Source organism: Heterodontus francisci, chromosome 2 (assembly GCF_036365525.1).
Source record: "Heterodontus francisci isolate sHetFra1 chromosome 2, sHetFra1.hap1, whole genome shotgun sequence".
Taxonomy (NCBI): domain Eukaryota; kingdom Metazoa; phylum Chordata; class Chondrichthyes; order Heterodontiformes; family Heterodontidae; genus Heterodontus; species Heterodontus francisci.
In genome coordinates, this window is record NC_090372.1 from 138,617,368 (window position 1) to 138,644,240 (window position 26,873).

The 26,873-nt window shown below is 42.5% G+C and overlaps 1 pseudogene; it reads right to left on the reverse strand.

Annotated features, from left to right (window-relative positions):
• Positions 1-9,787: 9,787 nt before the first annotated feature.
• LOC137379973 (maternal DNA replication licensing factor mcm6-like) overlaps positions 9,788-26,873 on the reverse strand; it is a 95,982-nt pseudogene continuing 78,896 nt past the window's right edge.

Sequence of the window (26,873 nt, forward strand, 5' to 3'; positions counted from 1 at the left end):
GACTGGACTGAGAACTCAGTATTCATGGTTAGAACAATTTCAGGAAATATATTTCAGAAGCCATTTGCAGAAGGCATTTGACAAGGTGCCACATAAAAGGTTATTGCGCAAAGTAGGAGCTCATGGTGTAGTGGGTAACATATTAGCATGAATAGATGATTGGCTGGCTGGCAGAACACAGAGAGTATGCATAAATGGATCCTTTTCTGATTGGCAGGATGTGAAGAGTGGAATCCCGCAGGGGTCTGTGCTGGGGCCTCAACTTGTTACAATTTATATCAATGACTTAGATGAGGGGAGTGATGGCATGGTAGCTAAATTTGCAGATGACATAAAGATATGTAGTAAAGTATATTGTGAAGAGGACATAAGGAGGTTGCAGACCGATATAGATATAGGTTGAGTGAGTGGGCAAAAATCTGGCAGATGGAGTGTAATGTGGGAAAATGTGAAGTTGTTCACTTTGGCAGGAAAAATAAAAAAGCAGAGTATTACTTAAATGGAGAACAACTGCAGAATTCCGAAGTGCAGAGGGATCTGGGTGTTCTGGTGCAGGAGTCACAAAACGTTAGTATGCAGGTACAACAGTTAATAAAGAAGGCTAATGGAATGCTATCCTTTATTACAAGAGGAATTGAAAATAAAAGTAAGGATGTTATGCTTCAGTTAAACAGGGCATTGGTGAGACCATATCTCGAATACTGTGTGCAGTTTTGGTCTCCTTATTTAAGGAAGAATATAAATGTGGTGGAAGTGGTTCAGGGGAAGTTTATTTATTTATTTACATATTGATACAGCACTGAAACAGGCCCTTTGGCCCACCGAGTCTGTGCCAACCAACAACCACCCATTTATACTAATCCTACATTAATCCCATATTCCCTACCATATCCCCAGCTTCCCTCAATTCTCCTACCACCTACCTACACTAGGGGCAATTTACAATGGCCAATTTATCTATCAACCTGCAAGTCTTTGGCTGTGGGAGGAAACCGGAGTACACGGTGGAAACCCACACGGTCACATGGAGAACTTGCAAACTCCACACAGGCAGTACCCAGAATTGAACCCGGGTCACTGGCGCTGTGAGGCTGCAGTGCTAACCATTGCATCACTGTGCCACCCTGGAATGAGTGGGTTGTCTTATGAGGAAAGGTTGGACAGACTGGGTTTGTTTTCACTGGAGCTTAGAAGAGTGAGGGGAGACTTGATTGAAATTTATAAGATCCTGAATGGTCTTGACAAGGTGGATGTGGAGAGAATGTTTCCTCTTGTGGGTGAGTCCAGATCTAGGGGGCACTGGTTTAAAATTAGGGGTCACCACTTTAGGACAGAGATGAGGAGAATTTTTTTCTCTCAGAGGGTTGGGTGACTTTAGAACTCTCTGCCTCAGAAGGTGGTGGAGGCAGGGTCATTAAATAGTTTTATGGCAGAGCTAGATAGATTCTTGTTAGGCAAGGGAATCAAGGGTTATCGGGGGTAGATGGAAGTGTGAAATTCGAAACACAAACAGATCAGCCATGATTTGATGGAAAGGCAGAGCAGGCTTGAGGGGCCAAATGACCTTCTTCTGCTCCTAATTCGTATAGAGAAGAGGAAAGGGGGTAGGGTTAAAATTTCAGTAAATTATTCTCACAGCACTAATATCCTAAGGGGCTGTGTATAGACAGAATCTATATGGATAGAGTTAGTAAATAGGAAGGGAAATGGTATAATTTTGTACTCTCTACAGGCCATGAAACAAGGAAGATGAGGTAGGGGTGCATAGAAACATAGAAAGATTTCTAGCACAGAAGGAAGCCATTCGGCCCATCACATCCATGCTGGCCAAAAAAAAGTTACCCAGTTTAATCCCACCTTCCAGCTCTTGGTCAGTAGCCCTGTACGTTACAGCACCTCAAGTGCATATCCAAGTGTGTTTTAAATGCGATGAACATTTCTGCCTCTACCACCCTTCAGGTTGTGAGTTCCAGACCCCCCCCCCATCACCCTCTGCATGAAAAGAAATTCTCAACTCCCCTCTAATCATTCCACCAAGATAGTTCAGAGAGATACAGAAGAACAACAGGGTATTAATATTGGGTGATTTTAACTATCTCAAAACATTACCTTTATTCAAGTCTAAATGGGAACACTTTTTAGAATGTATCCAGGACTTCTTCCTATATCAGTGTGTTTCTAGTCCAATAAGAAAGAAACATTGTTTGATTTAGTTCTGGAAAATAACTGATGCGACAGCAGGAAAATAAATGAAAAATAATGGCCAGAACAGTTATGTTTAATAGAATAGGAAGCAATAATGAAGAGTCAAAGGTGAGGGCGCTGGACTGGAAAAAGATAAAGTTCAAGAAGAGAAAAAGGATAAATGCAAAAATTTATGGAAGGAAAAGAAAACATTTTCCCAATCAATCCAATTATTTCCATTAACAATGTGCTCTGAGACTCTACCCAAATTATTAAATCCCCTGCAGGAAGGTTCTGAAAGGTTTCACCTAGCAACTCCACTTCACCCTTTCCCTAGCTAATTTGATCAAATTGATCTAACTTTGCAATCTGCATTCTTCATCATTGGACAGTTGTTGTTCAATGCATGACATTTTAAGAAAGAGGTGTTTGCTAAATTTTCCTCTGATGGTGGGGCGAATGAACTAGTTCAAACCATACTTGTTTTTTATGTTGAAATATCCAACTTTTCTTACTTCCTTCTGTCCATATGCTTTCGGATTTCAGAAGATATTTTCAATGTGCTTTTAGCACACCATACTGAACTGACTCATCTGGATCACAGCTCAATATATTCACTCAATAACAGTTCCATTACTTTTTGATGTAAAATTGCATCAGACATTGACTTGGTCACATCTATAAGAAAAAGTAAGCAAATAAGGATTTTAAAATCTTGAGGGTCTTGCAGAGAAAGGTTAGGTGGAAGAAAGTAAAATCAAAGTTTAAAAATAAAATGGAGTAATAAAGCAGGAATGTGGAAGGAAGAGATAAATAGATTGTAGAATGTGAAATATGTATTGAAAGTTTTCTTAAGTCTAGACGTAATGGCACTGAATTTGCTCTCAAAGAACATGTAATGTTACTTATGCACAAATTGGAGAGCAGCTTCAGGTGGTGGGGTAGATGTGCAGTTAAACACAGAAACCTGAAAGTTGCTGTCCAGGGTGCATCGTTCACTTCTCGCTTTGCGAAAATGAATCTCGCTGTCTGACTCACCATTCAAATGCTTTGAATACTGAAGTTCCATTTTTCCACTGTAGATACTGACTAAACTCACCAAAGAAAGTTAAGTCACGTTAATTACTGCCAGTTAATCTCTCTGCACTTAATATTAACTATTACAAGCATAGAATATCATTTTTTCAGGTTTAAGTTTTTTGAAAATGTTTTAGTCTCTTATTTTTCTCTAAACCAAAAAATTATTTCCCCATTTCTCTTTCTGTGCCTGATTTGACATTAAATTCATCATTCTAACTTATACTTCCTTGAACAGACCTTGCACTATTCATTTCCACAATCCTGCAATCTTATTGGTTAAGGAGATACAAAGTTGCTTGGCCTGTTCACTCAGATCCCAGATGCCCTGCATAGGACATCACACCATTTCCATCTCACCCTTCCAGGAATATGCACTGCAAAATTTCATGGAGATTAAACGGGCATCGGTAAGTCTACTTCATGGTGGACTTGTTCGTTGACTGGTATTACGAGCGCTTCTATATTAAAAAATTTTTTTTGCAGACTCATGTATTTTTTGAGCTGGACATTGGTTTATTTTGGGAAAACTGAAAAGACTCCATGGATGGGTTTTTAACCAGGGCCACTGAGATGCCTGGCTTTGAAAACAAACAGTTACTGGAAGGCACCTGTTTTCAAATCATCATCCAGCAGGGGTTGTTTTTGACTTGAGGAAGATGTTTACAGTGAAATGACAGGTCAAGATTTATAGAGAAATGAGGCTTGTCTCTTGTAACATTGTTTATAATTTTGTTTTGGACAGTGAGTTGGGTATGAACAATGGTTTGAAAAGACAGTTGGAGAAAACTTGCCAAGAACAAACAACCCCAACTCAGTCTGTTCCAGCAGTTTGGAAAAAGCCTGCCAGTTTTCCATCTCTCAAGGAGTTCAGAAGCAAGTGTAAGAAGCAGACTGAAACTATTGCTGCATTCCTCCTGTAAGGCCTGTTCAAACCTCTGTTGCTGCATTTCTCCATGAAGCCTACCCAAATTGATCTTCAATGTCACCTGAAAAGATCTGTTCTAGGAAGAGCCCAGTGATAGCCATCTGTAGGCATTTGGGATACCAAACCAAAACAAAATGACATTTTTCCATATCTTTTTTTCTTCAAGAATTAGCAAATATTTAGCCCAAGTTGTTTATTTTCTGGGTTTTTTTGTAATAGAGCTCTAAAACAAAAATCCCTTTATTTTTCTGGCTAACCTATGTGTGTGTGTGTGTGTGTGCGCGCGCGCGCGCGCGTGAAGGGCTAATGTAAAAAGGGGACTTTTATATTTCAATCTGTGTGTTGCTGCTTTGCTTCATTGTTGGTTAAGAATTGTTTTATAATAAACTGATAATTTTGTTGTTTATTAAAGAAACCTGCTTGGTGTGTTTTATTCTGGGCTAAAAAGAGTCTATGATTGACCGTATCGGTAAATGGGAAAAAAATGTAAATATATGCTGTGACCTGTGGAAAAGTGGAACTAGAATAAACAGTGCCCTTCTCCCCCCTTAGTCGTAACACCAGCTACAGCAAATTCTGGGCCGATATTGCAGAAATAAAGCTACTCTTCACAATTGAATAACTATTATTGTAATTGTTTAATGCAACATCTAAAGGTTGAATACAAAATCGGGTTCAAAAGTTTACAATGCTTTATAATGTGGCAATAATATTGACTGCTGGTCCCAATGAGTTTACAAGAATTGCTTGTTTTACAAGTATATATCTTTTCATTATGACTTAAATGACAAAAAAAACGAAGATCCATTGGTTCGATATTTGGAGCTCAAAATGTTCCGGAGAGATTGCTATCAAACTGTACAAGAGTGTATTTTTATATCAGAAAATAAGAAGTGGTTTCTTGAGGCTATAGTGATCAAATTATTTGATTAAAAAATGTAATTTAAAGCCTAGGAAATTGCCTTGTTGTTCCTTTATATTCTTTAGTGGGTTCTTTTTTTCCCCAAGTAATTTTCACAACACTTATTAGCCAGTTATATGATCTGTTTTGCTGGTAATTATCATCTTTAAGCACACTATTCCATGCACAGCAGTGCAAAGTTTCAATGTGGTTGCAGGTGGCACAAAAATAGGAGTACGATTGACGAGATACAATACTTGGATTCTTGATGAAAGAAATTGCAGAATCAGGAACTAATACGAAAAGATATGTGGCTGTATAAATCACAGGAAATGGAACACTTGGCGAGTCAAAACAAGGATTGTGTGTGTAGAATTCAGAACTATTTATCTTAATATAAATTCACTTGCTCCATATAATGTTAAAAGGATTCTTGCTGAGCTCTTATCTTATATAATTGATTAAATTTATTAAAATTAGAACAGGATCAGTATTCTAAATGCCATGTTTAACATTCATTTATTAATGGCTTAATTTAAACCAAATCAAAATCTAGGAAATTCTCTGTTCAGCAAGAGAAGATAGATCAGCTGCAATAGGTGATCTTGATTGATTTCTTCATAAGACTCAATGCAATTCACTAAATCTGAACAATCTATTCTCCTTCAAACAAAGATGACTGATCAGCTGTCTGGCTTGGACAAGCAGGAAAATATGAGAAAGATTTACCTCCTTTGAAAAAGCCAATATACCCAGAAGTATTACTTTTATTGCAAAGTTTTATGCGACACAATCTTTTTCTAACTGAAGGTACTCATAGTGATTTTTCAAAACAAAGACTTGAACTTCTACTTCCAATCCTGGTGCTAGTTTCTATTGTTTACCTGAAGCCTGCTAGGTGTAACTATGCTAGAAAAAAATCCAAATTGCAAATATTTTGTTGTTCTACCTTATTTTGAAACTAATGCTGAGTGCAAAAAGGTGAAATGCGCTTCATTCTGAATTAGCATTCCATATTATTTTAACTTAATCGAAGGTTAAGTAACACAATTTTAAATAAAGACTTAAGCTTATAGATCTGACATGACTGTGGCTACTAACTTGTTATTAGCTATTTCTTTTGTATAATGATTTGCCACTAAATTTGCATAATGTTTTTTCTGAATATAAGAAGTTATCACTCACAAAGGAGGTATGACTATTGTTGCTGCATGCTGCAGGGACTTGCAGTCAAACTCTTCTTGGTCTGTCAGTGGCTGTAAAGGCCACAACCTCTAAATTCTGTGCCTCTACATCATTCCAAGGCATGATTAACGTAAGCCACACTAGTCAATCTGTAGTGCATAGATGTATAAAAGAAATGGAAGATGACTTGTTTGCTGCAATTTCATGTCCTTGTCCACTGGGCAACCAACAGCAGGATGAGGTTGGTAGAATGTTGAGTGGCATGATTGCTGAAGGTGCAGTGGGTTATGAATTACACTCAAGTGGCTCAGTGTGATTCATTACACAATACCATTGTCTGTATGAATCAAAGGATTTTACTGTATTCAGTTCATTTGTGACAATTATCATAGGATTAAGGAAGCCAGTGCTATTGTTCCAGGTAGCTTTCAATTGATCTTTATTTCAAGGCAGTCAATCATCCCACCAATAGTTGATTCACAAAAGACTAGTGACAGGGCAGCTCCTGAGTAATCAAGACATCTTTGCAGAAGCCAGGAATACCAGCTGAAAATAAAGTGGAGGATATTCCACCAGTGTAATCTGAATGCACTTCATTTGTTATGTCAACAACTTGCATTCAGATAACAGCTTTAGCACAGTAAAACATCCTAAAGTGCTTCACAAGTGCATTAAACAAAATATGACACTAAGCTACACAAGGAGATTTTTTTTTAAATTAGTTTGTGGAACTTGGGCATCACTGGCTAGGCCAGCATATATTGCCCATTCCGAATTGCCCTTGAGAATGTGGTGGTGAGGTGCTTCTTGAATCGCTGCAATCCTTGGGATGTAGGTACACCAACAGTGCTGTTAGAAAGGGAGTTCCAGGATTTTGATCCAGTGACGGAACGGTGATACAGTTCCAAGTCAGGATTGTGTGTGACTTGGAGGGAAACTTGCAGGTGGTGGTATTCCCATGCATCTGCTGCCCTTGTCCTTCTAGGCAGTAGAGGTCACAGGCTTGGAAGGTGCTGTCGAAGGAGCCTTGGTGAGTTGCTGCACTGCATCTTGTAGATGGTATACATTGCTGCAACTGAGCAACAGTGCTGGAGGGAGCGACTGCTTTGGCCTGGATGGTGTCGAGCTTCTTGAGTATTGTTAGAGCTGCACCCATCCAGGCAAGTGGAGATTATTCCATCACACTCCTGACTTGTGCCTTGTAGATGGTGGACAGGCATTGGGGAGTCAGAAGGTGTGTTACTTGCTGCAGAATTCCTGGTCTCTGACAGACTCTTGTAGCCACGGTATTTATGTGGCGACTCTAGTTCAGTTTCTGGTCAATGGTAACCCCCGGGATATTGACAGTGGGGGATTCAGCACTGGTAATACTATTGAACATCAAAGGAGAGATGGTTAGATTCTCTTGTTTGAGATGGGCATTGCCTGGCACTTGTGTGCTGCGAATATTACTTGCCACGTATCAGTCCAAGCCTGGATACTGTCCAGGTCTTGCTGCATTTCTACATGGACTGCTTCAGTATCTGATGAGTCGCGAATGGTGCTGAACATTGTGCAATCATCTGCAAACGTCCCCACCTTTGCTCTTATGATTGAAGGAAGGTCATCGATGAAGCAGCTGAAGATGGTTGGGCCTAGGACACTACCCTGAGGAACTCCTGCAGTGATGTCCTGGAACTGAGATGATTGACCTCAAACAACCACAACCATCTTCCTTTGATCTAGGTATGACTCTAACCAGCCGAGAGCTTTCCCCGCACCCCCCACCCCCCCGCCCCGATTCCCATTGACTCCTATTTTGCTAGGGCTCCTTGATGCCATACTCAGTCAAATGCTGCCTTAATGTGAAGGGCAGTCACTCTTGCCTAACTTTTCACAACCACTGGCTCTCTCAAAGCACTTTACAGCTAACGAAATACTTTTGAAATGTAGCCACTGTTGTAAAGTGAGAAATGCACCAGTGAATTTGCACATAGCAGGCTCCTACAAACAGCAATGAGATAATGACAGATAATCTGTTTTTGTGATGTTGATTGAGGAATAAATATTGGCCAGGACACTGGGGATATCTCCTCCACTCTTCAAAACAGCGCCATGGGACCCTTTACATCCACCTGAGGGAAGACTAGACCTCAGTTTAACATCTCATCCAAAAGATGGCATCTCCAACAGTGCACACTCCCTCAGTCCCCCAATCAAATGGCTGGCAACTCAGCAGTATTGGCAGAACCACTGGGAGCAGTGGCCACTGCAGAGGCCTTGGGGGTAGGGGCAGGAATGAGGCCATTAATAGGCCACTTATGAGCCACAATTTGCCCCTGAGCAAGAAGACCATCGTCAGCCTAGCCCGGCCCCAGCAAAAATCATTTGGCGATGGGCCCTCCAGCCACACTGCCCGTCGCGATTCAATCGGCCCCCACTCGCCTTTGAGGGGGCCATAAAATCTACCCCATTGGCGATTTAACTACAGTTCACTCCATCATGCACTCCTGGTACAGTTAAATTCATTCCTCCCACCAGGTAATCAGAACTCCAAATTTAGTTATTAGCTCACATTTACAGCTCTATTTGCATTCCACAACTGGTCCCAATATTGCATACACAATTCCCCACTTCAATTTTTTTTTCCTTTCGTCAATGTGTTAACTTGTTGGTGTACAGCTCTGGTATCTCCACTCCAGCAGTCATTTTTCACGAGAAAAGCTACTGAGTGTAGTCAGGCAATTCAGCTATGGGTGAGCCTGAACAAGCTGAACTAAGGCCGATCCTCTCCTCTCCTGATGTAGATGCACATGCACTGAGCTGTCAGTGAATTGCCTTGGACTCTTCTGCAATGGTGAGAGAACTACAGAGTGAACCATCAAAATGATAATTTTTCCAGCAGACTTTTTAAAAAAAGTCAGAACTCATCAGAAAACACCGAATCTGTCCAAAGTTCAGAAATCGCTGTTCCCACCCCCAGCAGCTGTGAAACTGACACATACAATTTTTTTTTTTAATAATCTGACTAACCGTCTGCTGAGCATTCCACCTCTCTGCAACTGTGATGGGTGGGCGGGGAACAGAGAGAGCAAGATAGAGAGAGAGAGAAAGAGAAAAGGAAAGAGAGAGAGAGGACGACAGAGAGACAGACACACATAGGGGGACAGAGATAGACAGGGAACAGAGAGAGCATGGATGACATGATGAGGGGGAACAACAGAGAAGGGGAAACACAGTGAAGGTGACATAGGGAGATAGGGAGAGAGCGCGATCAAGATCACTCTTGACAGATGGACAATTATCCGGAAAACTTTGCATCGCTACAAGTATGAGGGCAAACATTGACTATTGTGCGAGCAAAAAAAGTGCTCGTATCTCACTAAATCAGTGTCCATGTAGTGAAGAGAAATTAAGTCAATAAATTATTCTTCTCATTTAAAGCTTCTTCACTAAAATGTAAATGTTGCTTTGATTAATAGTAAGATTAATTTTTAATGCCTTTATCTTTAAACTGTCTCACCGGCCCCCTACATAAGACACAAATTATAATGTGGCCCCCCACGCGAATGGGTTGGACAACCATGTCAAGAATGATGCAGATGACTGAATCAGCCAGATTAGTTTTGAATCAGTAACAGTGGAGTGAATTCATTTGGTGCCATCGTCGCTGCTGAGCTAATGGAAATTTAGCAAAGGTTTCATATTTTCTCTTGGTTAAGTTCTTTCAAAGCTATACAATAATAACTTTATCACATGGAAACAAACAGCCCTTTATTTTCTGATATATTAAACTATTTTACACAACTAGTCAGCGATTACTCTATGAAGGGATGTTCAGCACCAAACCAGATTCTTCCAAAGTGCAAAGAAAAATAAATTAATAGCCAAGTTCCATGTCCTATTCAGAGTCTCAATACCAGTAGATTTACCATTGCAATATTAGACACTTAATATAATTAGATTCAGCACATATGCATTTTAATTAAAATGCAAGCTTCAAGTGCTAATCATCTGGTAATTAATTTTGAAACTGCAATATCCGCTAATCTTCCAGCATAGTTTGGATTAGCTACTAGGAAGGTTTCATCTTCTTCAATGGCATCATCCCCTTCTCCAGTCTTTAGCTTCTTCAGTCCAGACTTGGTCAACTATATTAGAATATGATCCTAAAATATAAAATTAGCAATGATTTCAACATCCATAACATATCTTCTCAGCATCTCCACAATCTTATTCAAACAATTTATTGGGTTGGTTCTCAATGTGAAAAGAAAGGCCTCATTGTACATTATAGGTTTTTATTAGGCAAGGATATTAAAGAATATGGAACCAAGGTGGGTGGAAGGAGTCAAGATACAGATTAGCCATGATCTAATTAAATGGTGGAATGGGCTCGAATGACTGAATGGCCTACTCCTGTTCCTATGCTCCACTGCAATGGCAGAGGAAACAGCTGAATAGAGTGAAACTTGTCAGGCTTTGCATCAAACTAGGTGGGAATATTCCATTGGAACAGGGGAAATATTAAAAGACATTTTAATTAAAAGAAATACTCACAATTACAATTCAAAACAAGGATATGCTGCTAGGAAGCCCAGTCAAACATATCAAAACAAAAATCAAAGGAAAAATTCCATAAAAACCTCATGGCACTTTCTAGAAAATGCCATCTTTTGTTGTTGCCCTCAAAAGACCCTTTTTATTTTTTTTTGTTCTTTCATGCAATGTGGGCGTTGCTGGCAAGGCCAGCATTTGTTGCCCATCCCTAATTCCCCTTGACAACTGAATGGCTTGCTAGGCCATTTAAGAGTGCAGTTAAGAGTCAACCACGTTGCTGTGGGTCTGGAGACACATATAGACCAGACCAGGTAAGGATGGCAGAATTCCTTCCCTAAAAAGACATTGGTGAACGAGACAGGTTTTTAGAACGATCAATAACAGTTTCATAGCACTATTACGGAGACTAGCTTTCAATTCCAGATTTTTTTTTTAATATTAATCGAATTTAAATTCCACCAGTTGCCATGGTAGGATTTGAACCAGTGACCCCAGGGCATTTATCTGGGCCTTTACTAGCTTAGTGAAATTACCACTGACAGACACACATCCGCCACAGCGCAAGCCAGACAAAAGTGCCAGGAAAAAGCATCACCAAAACTTGTCTAACTGAGAGCTGGGAGAAAATCCAAAATGAAGGTGCCTTGCTGTGAATTCTACATTTCAACGTGTGCAGTAGTGAATTGGAAGTGAGCCGATCTACGAACTGAACTTTCAACCAACAGAAAAATCTACAAACACCTCAGGCCTGCAACTAATGAGAACTTGACCTCCGAGAGAATTCAACAGGTTTATCATGAACCCCAAAACCCTATCTCGCATCAAACCACTTATCCCTTTTCCTCTCTATCTGTACCATCTTTTATGTGTGTGCGAGTGAATGCACGAGTGGGTGCAGTTGCAACAATTTCAGGATAAGGCATCTTGCTCAATAAATTAATTTTCTGTTTTAAACCTACAAGAAAACCAATCGCTGTCTGTTTGACAAATAAAACACAGGGGTTAAAACTCGAACCTGCTGTCAGAGTCTCCGTTTGGTCTCCCCAATGTAGAGCAGACCACATTGTGAGCAGCGAATACAGTATACTACATTGAAAGAAGTACAAGTAAATCGCTGCTTCACCTGAAAGGAGTGTTTGGGGCGTTGGATAATGAGGAGAGAGGAGGTAAATGGGCTGGTATTACACCTCCTGCGCTTGCAGGGGAAGGTACCTTGGGAAGGGGACGAGGTGGTGGGAGTAATGGAGGAGTGGACCAGGGTATCGCCGAGGGAATGATCCCTTTGGAATGCTGACAGGGGAAGGGAGAGGAAGATGCCTTTGATAGTGGCATCACGCTGGAGGTGGCAGAAATGGCAGAGGATGATCCTTTGGATATGGAGGCTGATGGGGTGTAAAGTGAGGAAAAGGGGAACCCTCTCACGGTTCTGGGAGGGAGGGGAAGGGGTGAGGGTAGAGGTGCAGAAAATGGGCCGGACACGGTTGAGGGCCCTGTCAACCACAGTTGGTAGGGGGAAGGGAGTCCTCGGTTAAGGAAAAAGGAAGACATATCAGAAGCGCTGTTGTAGAAGGTAGCATCATCAAAGCAGATGCGTTGGAGACAGAGAAACTGGGAGAATGGAATGGAGTCCTTACAGGAGGCATGGTGTGAAGAAGTGTAGTCGAGGTAGCTGTGGGAGTCGGTGGGCTCATAATGAATATTAGTAGACAGCCTGTCCCCAGAGATGGAGACAGAGAAGTTGAGGAAGGGAAGGGAAGTGACGGAGATAGACCATGTAAAGGTGAGAGAAGGGTGGAAATTGAAAGCAAAGTTGATAAAGTTTTCCAGTTTGGGGCGGGAGCATGAAACAGCACCAATACAGTCATCAATGTACCGGAAAAAGAGTTGGGGGAGGGGGCCTGAGTAGGACTGGAACAAGGAATGTTCGACATATCCCACAAAAAGACAGGCATAACTATGGCCTGTGAGGGTACCCATAGCAACACCTTTTACTTGAAAGAAGGGAGTGGAGTTGAAGGAGAAGTTGTCCAACATGAGAACAAGTTCAGCCAGGCGGAGGAGGGTGGCGGTGGATGGGGACTGGTTGGGCCTCTGCTCAAGAAAGAAGCGGAGACCCCTCAGACCGTCCTAGTGGGGGATGGAGGTGTAGAGAGATTGGACGTCCATAGTGAAGAGGAGGCGGTTGGGGCCAGGAAACTGGTAATTGTCAAAATGACGTAGGGCATCAGAAGAGTCACGGATGTAGGTGGAAAGAGACTGGACCAGCCGAGAAATGAAATGGGGCCTTATTTCTGTTAAAAAGTTGTTAAAAATGTAGGAACTTTGGACACTATTTGGAAATTGTGCCCAAAATGCACTTGAAATTGCGGTTAGATTACAGTTCCACTCAAAGTTTCCTCTAAAATGCATCTGCATAATCACACAAAATCTTCCATGAACCAGTGGAATCAGGCAGCAACAGAACATAATTGTTTCTTTATTTTTTATATTAAAAATCATTCAAGAGTACTAACCTGATGCAGTTTTATTAATACAGCTGAAAACGGTTGATCAAAAATAAGCATTTTTAGTAACGTTGTATAGTCCTCTACCTAAAAGCAACCTGATTTAAAAAGCACTAAAAATGGCATAAAATAACAATACTGAATCATTTATCAATTTCATGGGTGCACACTAATCAGTTTTGTAAAAAAATTACTTTTTGACATGAAAAAGCTTGTAAAACATGCCTACTAATCCCTGCCTGCCTAAGGAAATGAGCACAATTTGAAGAGCCTTACCTAACCAGCAATCGGCAGAATCTTGCAATTTTGACGAAGGCATGGTCAATTTTGGTGTGGGACCCGATTTAGACAAACTGAGCCTTGAACCAGCATAAAAAGATCATGGAAAACATGAGCGTAACTCATTTGTGTTCTAAATGTTCTGCTCTTTTGCACTCGTTTAGCTAATTACACTGGAATCTGGGCCCAAACCTCCACCATGTTAATTTATAGAAACCAAAGAACATTTACGACAGAAGGCGGCCATTCGGCCCATCGTCTATATGCCGATCGACGCAGAGCTACCGAGGCTAATCCCACCTTCCTGCAGTAGGTCCATAGCCTTGCAGTCACAGTTCTAGTAGATATCCAAGGACCTTTTTAAATGTGGTGAGAGTTTCTGCCTCTACCTTTCAGGCAGTGAGTTCTAGGTCCCCATCTCCCTCTGGCTGAAAAAAAATGTTTCCTCATCTCCCCTCCAATCCTTTTACCAATTATTTTAAATCTACGCCCCCTGGGTTTGACCCCTCTGCCAAGATAAATAGGTCATCCCTATTTAGTATATCTAGGCACCCCTCAGCCTCCTCTGTTCCAATGAAAGCAACGCCAGCCTATTCAATCTTTCCTCAGCTAAAATGTTTCCAGTCCTGGCAACATCCTCGCAAATCTCCTCTGCACCGCAATCACATCTTTCCTGTAATGTGGTGACCAGAACTGTATGCAGTACTCAAGCTGTGGTCTAACTAGTGTTGGAAATAGTTCTAGCATAACCTCCCTGCTCTTATATTCTATGCGTTGACTAATAAAGGAAAGCATGCCATATGACTTCTTAACCACCTTTTGACCTGTCCTGCTACCTTCAAGGGTCTGTGGGCATACACTCCAAGGTCCCTCTGTTCCTCCACACTACCTCAATATCCTATTTATTGTGTATTCCTTTGCCTTGTTGCTCCTCCCAAAATGCATTACCTCACACTTCTCTGGAGTGAACTCCATTTTCCACCAGACCATCTATACCTTCGGGCAGTCTAAAGCCTTTCACTTCACTGTCACCCACACGGTCAATTTTTGCATCAACTGCAAACTTCGTTATCATGCCCCCTACATCTGAGTCTCAAATCATGGATACAAGCTATAAAAAGGGACCAAGTACTGAGCCCTTCAGAACCCCACTGGTAACAGTGTTTCAGTCACAAAAACACCTGTCAACCATTATCCTTTACTTCCTGCCACTATGCCAATTATGGCAGCACATGGCTCATCCCAGAAATGCACCACTTTATCCAATAGGTATTACGAGAAACAGTACAATTTTCATCTTAATTTCCGTAGATACCAATAAGACTTTCTTTTTAAATCACCTGCATACTGAGGGACAAGAGTAAATCACAGTTTTAAAGCTTGAAGAGGGGAGGAAAGAGTTTCACTCTCCTGGAATTTTACCCTTTCAAGCTTTTGATTTAAAATATGACTGTGAGCTTACTGCTTTAAAACTCTTAAAACAAAAATGCACAATTCCTCGCCAATATTTTTAGATGTTCTCAAAATTTGATTGCAGTTATCATACTGGATAATCATTAAGGTTTTATAGCAGATTTACATCATGTCACAAGTGGCATACATACACACAATACAAAATGGGTCTTTTCAAGCCTTTAACCCATCAATTGTCATCTGTCAAAAGTTCCTCTTAGAACATAATTCTTATTTCATTGTGCTACTGATTGGATAGCCAAATGCAGTCAGAAAAAAAATCTTATTAGCGAAGAACATAGCAAGTGGCAACTTGGACAGCTAAAACGACCAGTTGCCGATATTCCTCTTCAGGTTTTCATTATGAGATGAGCCCATAAATTTTAGCTGAAATATCTTAGGAACAATAGGAAAATTGAGGCACTACTTTCCTCCTGTATTTCCCCTCTGGACCCATTGAGATCATTGTGTCCAGAGTGCAATGGTCTTCAAACTAACAGGATAGCCCAGATTTTGGATTTGGGCGTGTGGGGGGGGGGGGGGGGGGGGGGGGTGGGCGTGGCGGGGGAGGTGTGTTGTGAAAAATTCTACATTTTCAAAAGTCTAACTACCATTTCCTTTGTCGTTTTGATTTAACAGCTGTAGAGCAGTCTTAAGAGACTATATGCTAAAATGTGCCTACAGAACCTGCCGGGTCCTTCCATACTCAAAGTCTGAAAAGTGAGAGGATTAATAATTTGCCACATGAAACACTCACATTGTGAACCAGTCGGTGAATAACCTTTTCAATCAGGGTCTTCTTCAGAATCAGTTCAGTCTCTGTTTCAATCTCGCTTTCCATCTCCTTTAGGTACCAATTTATAAGATCACTTTTCCGCACAGCCACATCTCCTTCCACTATAATAAAACACAACTAATTTAGAACAGCAGTCCTAAGCACATCTTTTCAGAAACTGATCCTAGGTTAGAGTCCCATATGCTGGTGCTGCAATTCATCCAGCAATATTACAGCCACGACAGGCACAGCAACAATTACCAACAATGGCTTGCAAATGAAATTGGGCTCTTCAAAGATATGAAATGATCTACTGAGATGCTCAAAGATTTGCAGGGACAATTATGCAAGGTTTTCTCCCCAGAATTTTGATGATCGTCTTACTGCAAAGCATGTGCATCACCTTACAACTGAAGTTAGCAAGTACCACAATAAGAAGCCAGCTGTAGCAGAGCTCTCTTTGTACAACAATCTACTTGAAGTGCTAAGACTGTTCAACAGCATATAGGTAAATACAGGAGAGGCCAGGCATATAATGTAGTCATCCCAATTACATTACAGGGACGTGAAGGTGGAGACACTTAAGTTGATTGGCACTGCAGTTCAAAGCAGTTGCTTAGTGATAGTTTTTGCTGCACTTTCATACCTGATGCCAAAGCAGCATTTAAAAAAATTAAGGAAGGGTTGCTGTGGTTCATTTAACATTTTACTTACCTGCAGATTTATTTTCTTGTCTGATGTGACTGGGTCAATTCATGCAATTTTTCATCTTGGTAGTGGCATTTTATTAATGCTTATTTTTCATGTATGAGGACAATTTAAAAGTGATACTGAAGAATGGACCTTAAAAGGTTATAAAAAAAATGTGTGCTGGACTGTGCAGTACAATACTGTGCAGTACAATACAAGGACCAATTCCTGATGTGCAGTGTAATTGCAAGAGTGTGGAGATTAGTTAGTTAGTGATACAGCACTGAAACAGGCCCTTCGGCCCACCAAGTCTGTGCCGACAATCAACCACCCATTTATACTAATCCTACACTAATTCCATATTCCTACCACATTTCCATATTCCTACCACATCCCCACCTGTCCCTATATTTCCCTACCACCTACCTATACTAGGGGCAATTTATATAATGGCCAATTTACCTATTAACCTGCAAGTCTTTGGCATGTGGGAGGAAATCAGAGCACCCGGAGGAAACCCACGCAGAGACAGGGAGAACTTGCAAACTCCACACAGGCAGTACCCAGAATTGAACCCGGGTCGCTGGAGCTGTGAGGCTGCGGTGCTAACCACTGTGCCACCCGATGTAGGGCACTCTTCCCAAAACTGGATACTAAAGTTCAAAATTGAAAGTGCCTTGTATGACTAAATTTCACCTGTGATATTAGGATAAGTGGAGATTAATTATGAAACAAAATAAATTTTAAAAATATTAAAATTCAAGGCTTTGTATTGCATTGAATGGTCCTTTCTAGTTGTTCAATTATCAGGATTCTCTGCACTAAATTTACTGTTGGATATCAATACTGCAGATGAAGACAACTACAGCTGTGCAATGGCAGTATCAGAATTTTGCAGTGTATTAACCATCTCTTGTGATTCCAGTTATTGTATACTTGTGTGTCATCACCTGTACGGTAATGTGTCTAGTAATTGAAACACTACTGGAAATACTCAGCAGGTACATTTAGTAAGTTTGGTAAATGAATAATTTTACCATTTTCAGTTTAAAATTATTGGATAACTGATAGAGACTGAGCAATGGCAGCTACTTTTATGCTACTCAACAAGACTCTTGTAATGCAAGCATAACTACCTAATTTTGAAATACTACACAAGGAGCAGCACATTAAGAAAGAAGTATAATTTAGGGTGGCACGGGGCCATGTTTTAGAACACAGAACTTTCATTTCAAAGCATCTGAGAGTGTATTTTCTTCTGGTTGCTAACAAGAGTAGCAAAATTAATAAATATAAAATGAATGAATGATCACTTCAGAAGTCGGGATGTTGATTGATGATTGCACAACATTCAGCACCATTCGCGACTCCTCAGATACTGAAGCAGGATTTGTAGAAGTTCAGCAAGCCCTGGACAATATCCAGGCTTGGGCTGATAAGTGGCAAGTAAGATCTGCGCCACAAAAGAGCCAGGAAATGACTATCTCCAACAAGAGAGAGAATCAAACCAACTCCCCTTGACATTCAATGGCATTACGATCACTGAATCCCCCACTATCAACATCCTAGGAGTTATCATTGACCAGAAACTGAACTGCAGTATCCATATAAATACCGTGGCTACAAGAGCAGGTCAGAGGCTAGTAATCCTGCAGTGTGTAATTCACCTCATGATTCCCTAAAGCCTATTGTTATGATCAGGTGAGAAAGATGTCGAGTGGTTCCCCTCAGCCTTCACCTGGTCTTACTGTAACAGGGTTTAATTTTAAACACACCATGTTTTTTACCCCCCCTTGGTGAATCCTTGTTCACCGCTTTCCAATTATAAAGCAAAGAAACAGCACAAACAGGCTTCCTTAGGTTTAAAGAAGAAAATTTGAAATTCATTAAACTTGAACAAACCAATTCGGTTGACGCCTACGGATACACGACATGCCCACGTTAGCATGCATACGTGATTTTTTTCCTCTTTGGCCTCACTGTCTCGAGAGACAATGGGTAAGCGCCTAGAGGTCATCAGTGGTTAGTGAAGCAGCGCCTGGAGTGGCTATAAAGGCCAATTCTAGAGTGACAGACTCTTCCACAGGTACTCCAGATAAAATTGGTTATCGGAGCTGTTACACAGTTGGCTCTCTCCTTGCGCTTCTGTCTTTTTTTCTGCCAACTGCTAAGTCTCTTCGACTCGCCACACTTTAGCCCCGCCTTTATGGATGTCCACCAGCTCTGGCGATCACTAGCAACTGACTCCCACGAGTTGTGGTCAATGACACAGGACTTCATGTCGCCTTTGTAAACGTCTTTAAAGTGGAGACATGGACGGCCGGTGGGTCTGATACCAGTGGCGAGCTTGCTGTACAATGCGTCCTTGGGGGATCCTGCCATCTTCCATGCGGCTCACATGGCCAAGCCATCTCAAGTACCGCTGACTCAGTAGGGTGTATATGCTGGGGGTGTTGGCCACCTCGAGGACTTCTGCATTGGAGATACAGTCCTGCCACCTGATGCCAAGGATTCTCCGGAGGCAGCTAAGATGGAATGAGTTGAGACCCCGCTCTTGGCTGACATACGTTGTCCAGGCCTCGCTGGCGTAGAGCAAGGTACTGAGGACACAGGCCTGAAACACTTGGACTTTTGTGTTCCGTGTCAGTGCGCCATTTTTCCACACTCTCTTGGCCAGTCTGGACATAGCAGCGGACGCCTTTCCCATGCGTTTGTTGATTTCTGCATCGAGAGACAGGTTACTGATGATAGTTGAGCCGAGGTACGTGAACTCTTGAACCAATGCCAGAGCATGGTCACCGATATTGATGGATGGAGTATTTCTGACGTCCTCTCCCATGATGTTCGTTTTCTCGAGGCTGATAGTTAGGCCAAATTCATTGCAGGCAGCCGCAATCCTGTCTATGAGTCTCTGCAGACACTCTTCTGTGTGGGATGTTAATGCAGCATCGTCAGCAAAGAGGAGTTCCCTGATGAGGACTTTCCGTACTTTGGCCTTCGCTCTAAGATGGGCAAGGTTGAACAACCTGCCATCTGATCTTGTGTGGAGGAAAATTCCTTCTTCTGAAGACTTGAATGCATGTGAGAGCAGCAGTGAGAAGAAGATCCCAAACAGTGTAGGTGCAAGAACACAGCCCTGTTTCACACCACTCAGGATGGAAGAGGGGTCTGATGAGGCATCGCTATGCTGAATTGTGCCTTTCATATTGTCATGGAATGAGGTGATGATACTTAGTAGCTTTGGTGGACATCCGATCTTTGCTAGTAGTCTGAAGAGACCACATCTGCTGACGAGGTCAAAGGCTTTGGTGAGATCTATGAAAGCAACGTAAAGGGGAATCTGTTGTTCACGGCATTTCTCCTGTAGTACTGCTCAGTCATCCTAGCACAGGCAAAGCAGTTCATGGAGTGCTGAGAGTATAGCAGGCTTGGCACTCTTGATTATTTCAGGGGTAATGCCATCCTTTCCAGGGGCTTTTCCACTGGCTAGAGAATCAATGGCATCACTGAGTTCTGATTTTGTTGGCTATTCATCCAGCTCATCCATGACTGGCAGAGATTAGGCTGCATTGAGGGCAGTATCAGTGACAACATTTTCCCTGGAGTACATTTCTAGGTAGTGCTCCACCCAGCTGTCCATTTGCTTGCATTGGCCAGTGATCATGTCCCCTGATTTAGACTTGAGGGGGGCGATCTTCTTGATGGTTGGCCCAATCTGGCTGCTTTAAGTAGTTCAACAATGCAATGCACTTAGTGGCTATGACAGGTTCCAGCTCTTCAAAGTGAGATTGAAACCAGTCTGCATTCTGCTTCTCATGTTTGCCAAAGGTGGTCATTGCTGAGTCATAGATGGTGTCTCTGATGTGGGCCCACTTGGTCTCTGCATCCCCTGCAGGAGTGTTTTGAAGGGCTTTTTCAAGTGAATTTAGAAACTTATGTAACAGCTGTAGATAAGAAATTCTGTTAGTGTTGATGCGCGGGCAGCCCTTCTGCTTGGAGTGATGTAGCTTCTTTGGTTTGAGCCTAACTTTGCTGCACACCAGGGAGTGTCCGATGTCACAGTCCGCACTGTGGAAGCTGCATGTGATTTGGACACATGAGGTCCAGCTGGTGCCAATGACGTGATCTTGGGTGCCTCCTTGAAACCTAGTGACAGGGTTTAGTATGAAAGAACGAGTTGGTGATACAGAGGTTGTGATAGGTAAACAACTCCGGCAATCTCTGTCCATTCTCATACACACATGCAAATAGAGACAGAAAAGAGAAGAAAAATAAAAGTGGAAAAGTTTGGGGCAATATCTGAAGAGTTTTTCTTACAGTTCTTCAAGCTCACTGTCGAGTCCTTGATTGTAGGTAGATCTTGCTTTTCGTTGGGGCCCAGTATTATTCTTAAACCTTGTTCACTGTAAGAGACTTTTCTCTGTTGGGGTTCAAGTGTCTTCAGTGGATTTGCAGTTCTGTGAGAAAGAGATGGGAGCAGACAGACAGGAGAGGCTGTGGTGAGCCAGCCAGGAGAGAACTTCAGTCCAGGAGCATTCTGCTTTCTGCCCAAATTGTACAAATTCAAAACAATCAGGTTGCCTAGCAGGTTAGTCACGTGAGTAGCTGGTTTGACCATGTCAGTTTGTGTATTCAGCCATCTTAGCAGTCAACCTGGAATACAAGCCCCCCACCTTCAACATCTGGTGATCAAAGGTCCATTGGGTGTTGAATGGATCAGGGAATGGTCCTTTATCTTTTCCGAGCACGGTCTGTTGATATGCAAATGTCTTTCCAGCCAAGATCTGGCAACATTGTTTTAAAGCAAGTCCTTTCTTCACTCCAGTATGAGTTTAAAATCAATGTTCATGACAAAATTAATGTGTCTCATTCATGGTAGGTGGGGGCCCAGCATGACACCTCCACACCCAGCGGAATGCAATGCGATTCGAGAAAAGGTGCATTTTCATAAAAAGGGTTGAGAGAAAAATACAAGATTCAGAAAAAAAGGCATTTCTCTCATTCACAAATCCTAAAACTTATCAAAATTGCCCTTTTTTTGTATCCCAATAAATATGTGGTTCTTTTTTGGGGAAGATTCCCTTCCATTTGCTCATTTCCATGGCTGCCTCGGGTCTTTGTTCCTGCTGAAGTAATTTTTTTCTCTCAGAAGTCAGTAGTGGGTGGGGCTATCCTTAAAACACTCCATGCTTTACTGAGTCATGCAAAGACTTTTGACTTTGGGGGACAGATGGTTTTCTTTTTTTGACTGTAGGGGAGGATTCTTTGCTAATCTCCCCTTTATCCCAGAGGACACTCCTGTCTGCAGGTATTTGTGCAGACTCTACTGCACTCCCCTGCAGTACTTTGGCCAGGTGAGGCATCACCCTCACAGTTTCTGTGCATCCAGAGATCTTTCTTTGTCTCTGCAGGTTCCTGTAGATGTTGTTAGCAACTCTGGTGGGGTGCTTCCAGTGTCTGTATTTACATAGGAAGGTGTGTGATCTAACTTTTCAGATTTTTTGGCGTTGGCTGACCAGACAGTAGGGGTTTTCATCTGGGATTCCTCCTGGATTTCCTTTAACCTGCCCTTGGTCGCTTTTTCCCCTTCTCTTTCTAAACTTTTGCCAGCCTTGTGCCTGCCTGTCTCTTTTTGTTTTCAGCAAGGATCCCTTACAGTCCACCAGCCCTCTGCTGGAGGGTCCTCCTAACACCAGTACAGGACTTAGGGGTAGCGGTTACACTGTAGGTTGGGGTTTCCCCTCAACCTGGCACATGTAGCAACTCCTGCAGTACCCCACCACATCTTTGTGAAGTTTTGGCCAGTCAAACTGCTGTCTTATGCAGGCTTTGGTCTTTTGTGTACCATCATGTAGAGCCACTGTAGTCTCGTGGGCCCTTAATATTTAACTCCGGTACCTCTGCGGCACCACTAACTGGTGAACTACTGCCCAGTCCTTGCTCTCAGGTCTGTGAGGAGAACTCCATTTCCTCATCAGTATCTCATTCGTTATAAAGTAGCAATCAGGGACTCCCTCTGCTGAGCCTCACCTAGGGAAGAGAGAGTTTTATACAGCACAGAAACAGGCACTTCGGCCCATCTGGTCTATGCCGGCCATCAAGCACCGAACTATTCTAATCCCATTTTCCAACACTTGGTCCATAGCTTTGTATGCTATGGCATTTTAAGTGCTCATCTAAATACTTCTTAAATCACTGCTGTTTGTCATTTTTATAAATGACCTGGAAGAGGGTGTAGAAGGGTGGGTTAGTAAATTTGCGGATGACACTAAGGTTGGTGGAGTTGTGGATAGTGCCGAAGGATGTTGTAGGGTACAGAGGTACATAGATAGGCTGCAGAGCTGGGCTGAGAGATGGCAAATGGAGTTTAATGCGGAAAAGTGCGAGGTGATTCACTTTGGAAGGAGTAACAGGAATGCAGAGTACGGGGCTAATGGGAAGATTCTTGGTAGTGTAGATGAACAGAGAGATCTTGGTGTCCAGGTGCATAAATCCCTGAAGGTTGCTACCCAGGTTAATAGGGCTGTTAAGAAGGCATATGGTGTGTTAGCTTTTATTAGTAGGGGGATCGAGTTTCGGAGCCACGAAGTCATGCTGCAGCTGTACAAAACTCTGGTGAGACCGCACCTGGAGTATTGCGTGCAGTTCTGGTCACCGCATTATAGGAAGGATGTGGAAGCTATGGAAAGGGTGCAGAGGAGATTTACTAGGATGATGCCTGGTATGGAGGGAAGGTCTTACGAGGAAAGGCTGAGGGACTTGAGGTTGTTTTCGTTGGAGAGAAGGAGGAGGAGAGGTGACTTAATAGAGACATATAAGATAATCAGAGGGTTAGATAGGGTGGATAGTGAGAGTCTTTTTCCTCGGATGGTGATGGCAAACACGAGGGGACATAGCTTTAAGTTGAGGGGTGATAGATATAGGACAGATGTCAGAGGTAGTTTCTTTACTCAGAGAGTAGTAGGGGCGTGGAACGCCCTGCCTGCAGCAGTAGTAGACTCGCCAACTTTAAGGGCATTTAAGTAGTCATTGGATAGACATATGGATGAAAATGGAATAGTGTAGGTCAGATGGTTTCACAGGTCGGCGCAACATCGAGGGCTGAAGGGCCTGTACTGCGCTGTAATGTTCTAATTCTAAATACATTTAATTCATTCCCAGTGTTTAACTTTTCAAAGTAAGTCTCAGACAGACAGACCTGGTCACCTGCCTGCAGTACTAATTCAATCCCCTCTGGGGGAGCTGGTTTGATCATGGTCTGACCCACTACACATTCAGGGAAACTGCAGAGGTCTGTCTCCCACCACTGCCCTGTCTGTCTGACCTCCTGCAGTCTTTCTTTCACTACTGGGGGGGACTACCACCTTCACCCTTGCCAGATCATTACCTAGGAGCAAGTCAATCCCATCCACAGGCAAACTAGGGACAATCCCCAAGGTCATCGGTCCCAAAACTAGGTCGCACTCCAGGTGCACAGGTACAGGCATGCATTGCCCTCCAATACAATTCACCACCATTCTGATGTTCACTGCACTCTCAGAGTGGGGTGGGGGGGGGGGGGGGGGAGGAAGGTCAGGCCTTTTCCCAGTAAAAGGGATCTAGTGGCCCCTGTGTACCTGAGAATTACTATGGGCTTGCTTGCCCCACTTGAGGGATATGGGGTTACTTTCCCTTCAGACACAATACCCTGATAACCTTCAGGAATCCTACTAACTTTTCCTGCACTTGCAGTAGTAAGCTTCCTGGGTCTCACTCTTACTGCAGTTAAAGCCACAGCTTGTTCTTCTGTGCTTTCCATCAGGTTGCCTTCTTCACTGAGTGGGTGTGCCCTGCATAACCTTTAATTTCCAGCATTCAGCTTTTCAATGCCCTGCTTTATTACAATGGAAACACACAGGTCTACGGGTCTCACTGTTGCTCATAGCAGCTTCCTTTCTGGCTAGAGAGGGACCCCTGTGTCTCCTGCTTCCCTTTTTCGCCCAGGACTGCTTATGTTCCTATCACCTTTCCACCTTTTGTCCCTTTCGGATTTGTGGGGGTGACAAGGAAAGATTCTCCCCTGGGAAACCGACTTATAAATTAAAGCAGACTCATTGGCCGTTTGCTGGGCTCTCTCGACCCGCTGCTCCTCTACATGGGTCTGTATGAAGAGTGGGAGAGAGTGTTTAAATTCTTCTAACAGAATTACCTCGGAGATTCTTTAGCTGACCTTTATTTTCAGCCACTGGTCAAAAGCCAGCTCCATACTTTTTCAAACTCCAGATAAGCTTGATTAGCTTGCTTCTTCAGGGTTCTAAACTTTTGGTGATAGGCTATGGGTACTAATTCATATGCCCTGAGGATAGCATTTTTGGTCAGTTCATAATTTGATGAACTCTCATCTGGCAATCAGGAATAAACCTCATAGGCTTTTCCATTTAACTTGTTTTGTAGTAAGAGAGGCCATATCTCAGCTGGCCATTTTAGCTGCCTTGCCAGTTTCTCAAAGGAAACAAAAAATCCTTCTGCATCCTCCTCATTAAATTTTGCAACTAATTGAGCTCGTTTTAACAATTTTGTATCCACCTTGAATTATGCTCCTCCCTATTGGCTGTGCTTTCATTGGGTTTGCTTTGTCGCTCCCCAGTTAACTCAAGCTGCTTCAACACACTCTCTTCCCACTCCTTCTGGAATATTCTCCCTCTCCTCAAATTCAAGTTTCCTCTGTTATAATTGTATCCTTGCTAGCAGTCTGCTTCTAACCCTGTTCCTGCTTCTTCAGATTCAAGGGAAAAATGGTTAGCCACTAGCCTTAGGAGTTCAGACTTCCTAGCCTTGCCACGTACAGTGATCCCACACTGCTCAGCCATTTTCCTCAACTCCACCATAGACAGTGCTTTTAAACTTATCCCAAGTTACTTCAACCTGGCTTGGAGAGCTAATCGCTTCAGTTGCAAATGTGTTAGTTTTCAAGCACACACAACCACAAGAAAACCTCTTTTTTAACTGGGAACAATTTGGCTTCCCATTTCCAATTTCCCTCGTTTGTCTGTGGGTTAATACCGGACGGCAGCTCCCAACTTTCTGTTACGACCAGGTGAGAAAGAGGTCTAGGGTTCCCTTTCAGCCTTCGCCTGGTCTTACCATAACAGGGTTTTATTTTTAAATAAACACCGTTTTTAGCTCCCCCTTGGTGAACCGTTGCTCACTGTTTTCCAATTATAAGGCAAAGAAACCAGCACAAATAGGCTTTTGTATGTTTAAAGAAAAGTTGAAATTTACTAAACTTGAACTTAAACTCTAATTTGGTTGATGCCTACGGATACATGACGCAACCACGCTAGCATGCATATGCGATACGCACATGCAAATAGAGAGAAAAAAAAGTGGAAAAGTTTGAGACGATATCTGAAGAGTTTTTGTTACTGTTCTTCGAGCTCACTGTAGAGTCCTTGATTGGAGGTCGATCTTGCTTTTTGTTGGGGCCCAGTATTCTTCTTAAACCTTGTTTGCTGTAGGAGACTTTTCTCTCCTGGGGTTCATGTCTCTGTCTTCACAAAGGAGAGGGTTGACGCAGACATTGTAGTTAAAGAGAAGTATGAAATATTGGATACAAAAAGCATGAGAGAGGAAGTACTAGAGAATCTGACATCATTGAAAGTGGATAAATCGTCAGGACTGGATGGATTGCATCCCAGGTTGTTAAAGGAAGCCAGGAGGAAATAGCAGATGCGCTGAGGACCATCTTCAAATCCTCACTCGATACAGGAGGGGTACCAGAGGATTGGAGGTCTGCGAATGTTATACCATTGTGTAAAAAGGGCGCAAGGGATAGGGCAAATAATTATAGGCCGGTCAGTCTGACCTCAGTGGTGAGAATATTGTTAGAATCTATTCTGAGGGACAGGATAAACTGCCACTTAGAAAGGCACAGATTAATCAGGGATAGTCAGCATGGATTTGTTAAGGGAAGGTCATGTCTTATTCAAAAAACTCAATTGAGTTAGTAACAAGAAGGATTGGTAAGGGTAAAGCAGTGGATGTGGTCTACATGGACTTTAGTAAGACATTTGACGAGGTCCCACATAGCAGACTGGTCAGTGAAATGAAAGCCCATGCGATACAGGGGAATGTGGCAGATTGGATCCAGAATTGGCTCAGGTACAGGAAACAATGGGTAGTACTCGACGGATGTTTTTGAGAACGGCAAGCTGTTTCCAGTGGCGTTCCATAGGGCTCAGTGTTGGGTCCCTTGCTTTTTGTGGTATATATTAATGTTTTGGACTTAACTGTGGGAGGAATGATTAGCAAATTTGCTGATGACACAAAAAATTGGCCAATGTAGTCAACAGGGAAGAGGATAGCTGTAGTCTCCAGAAT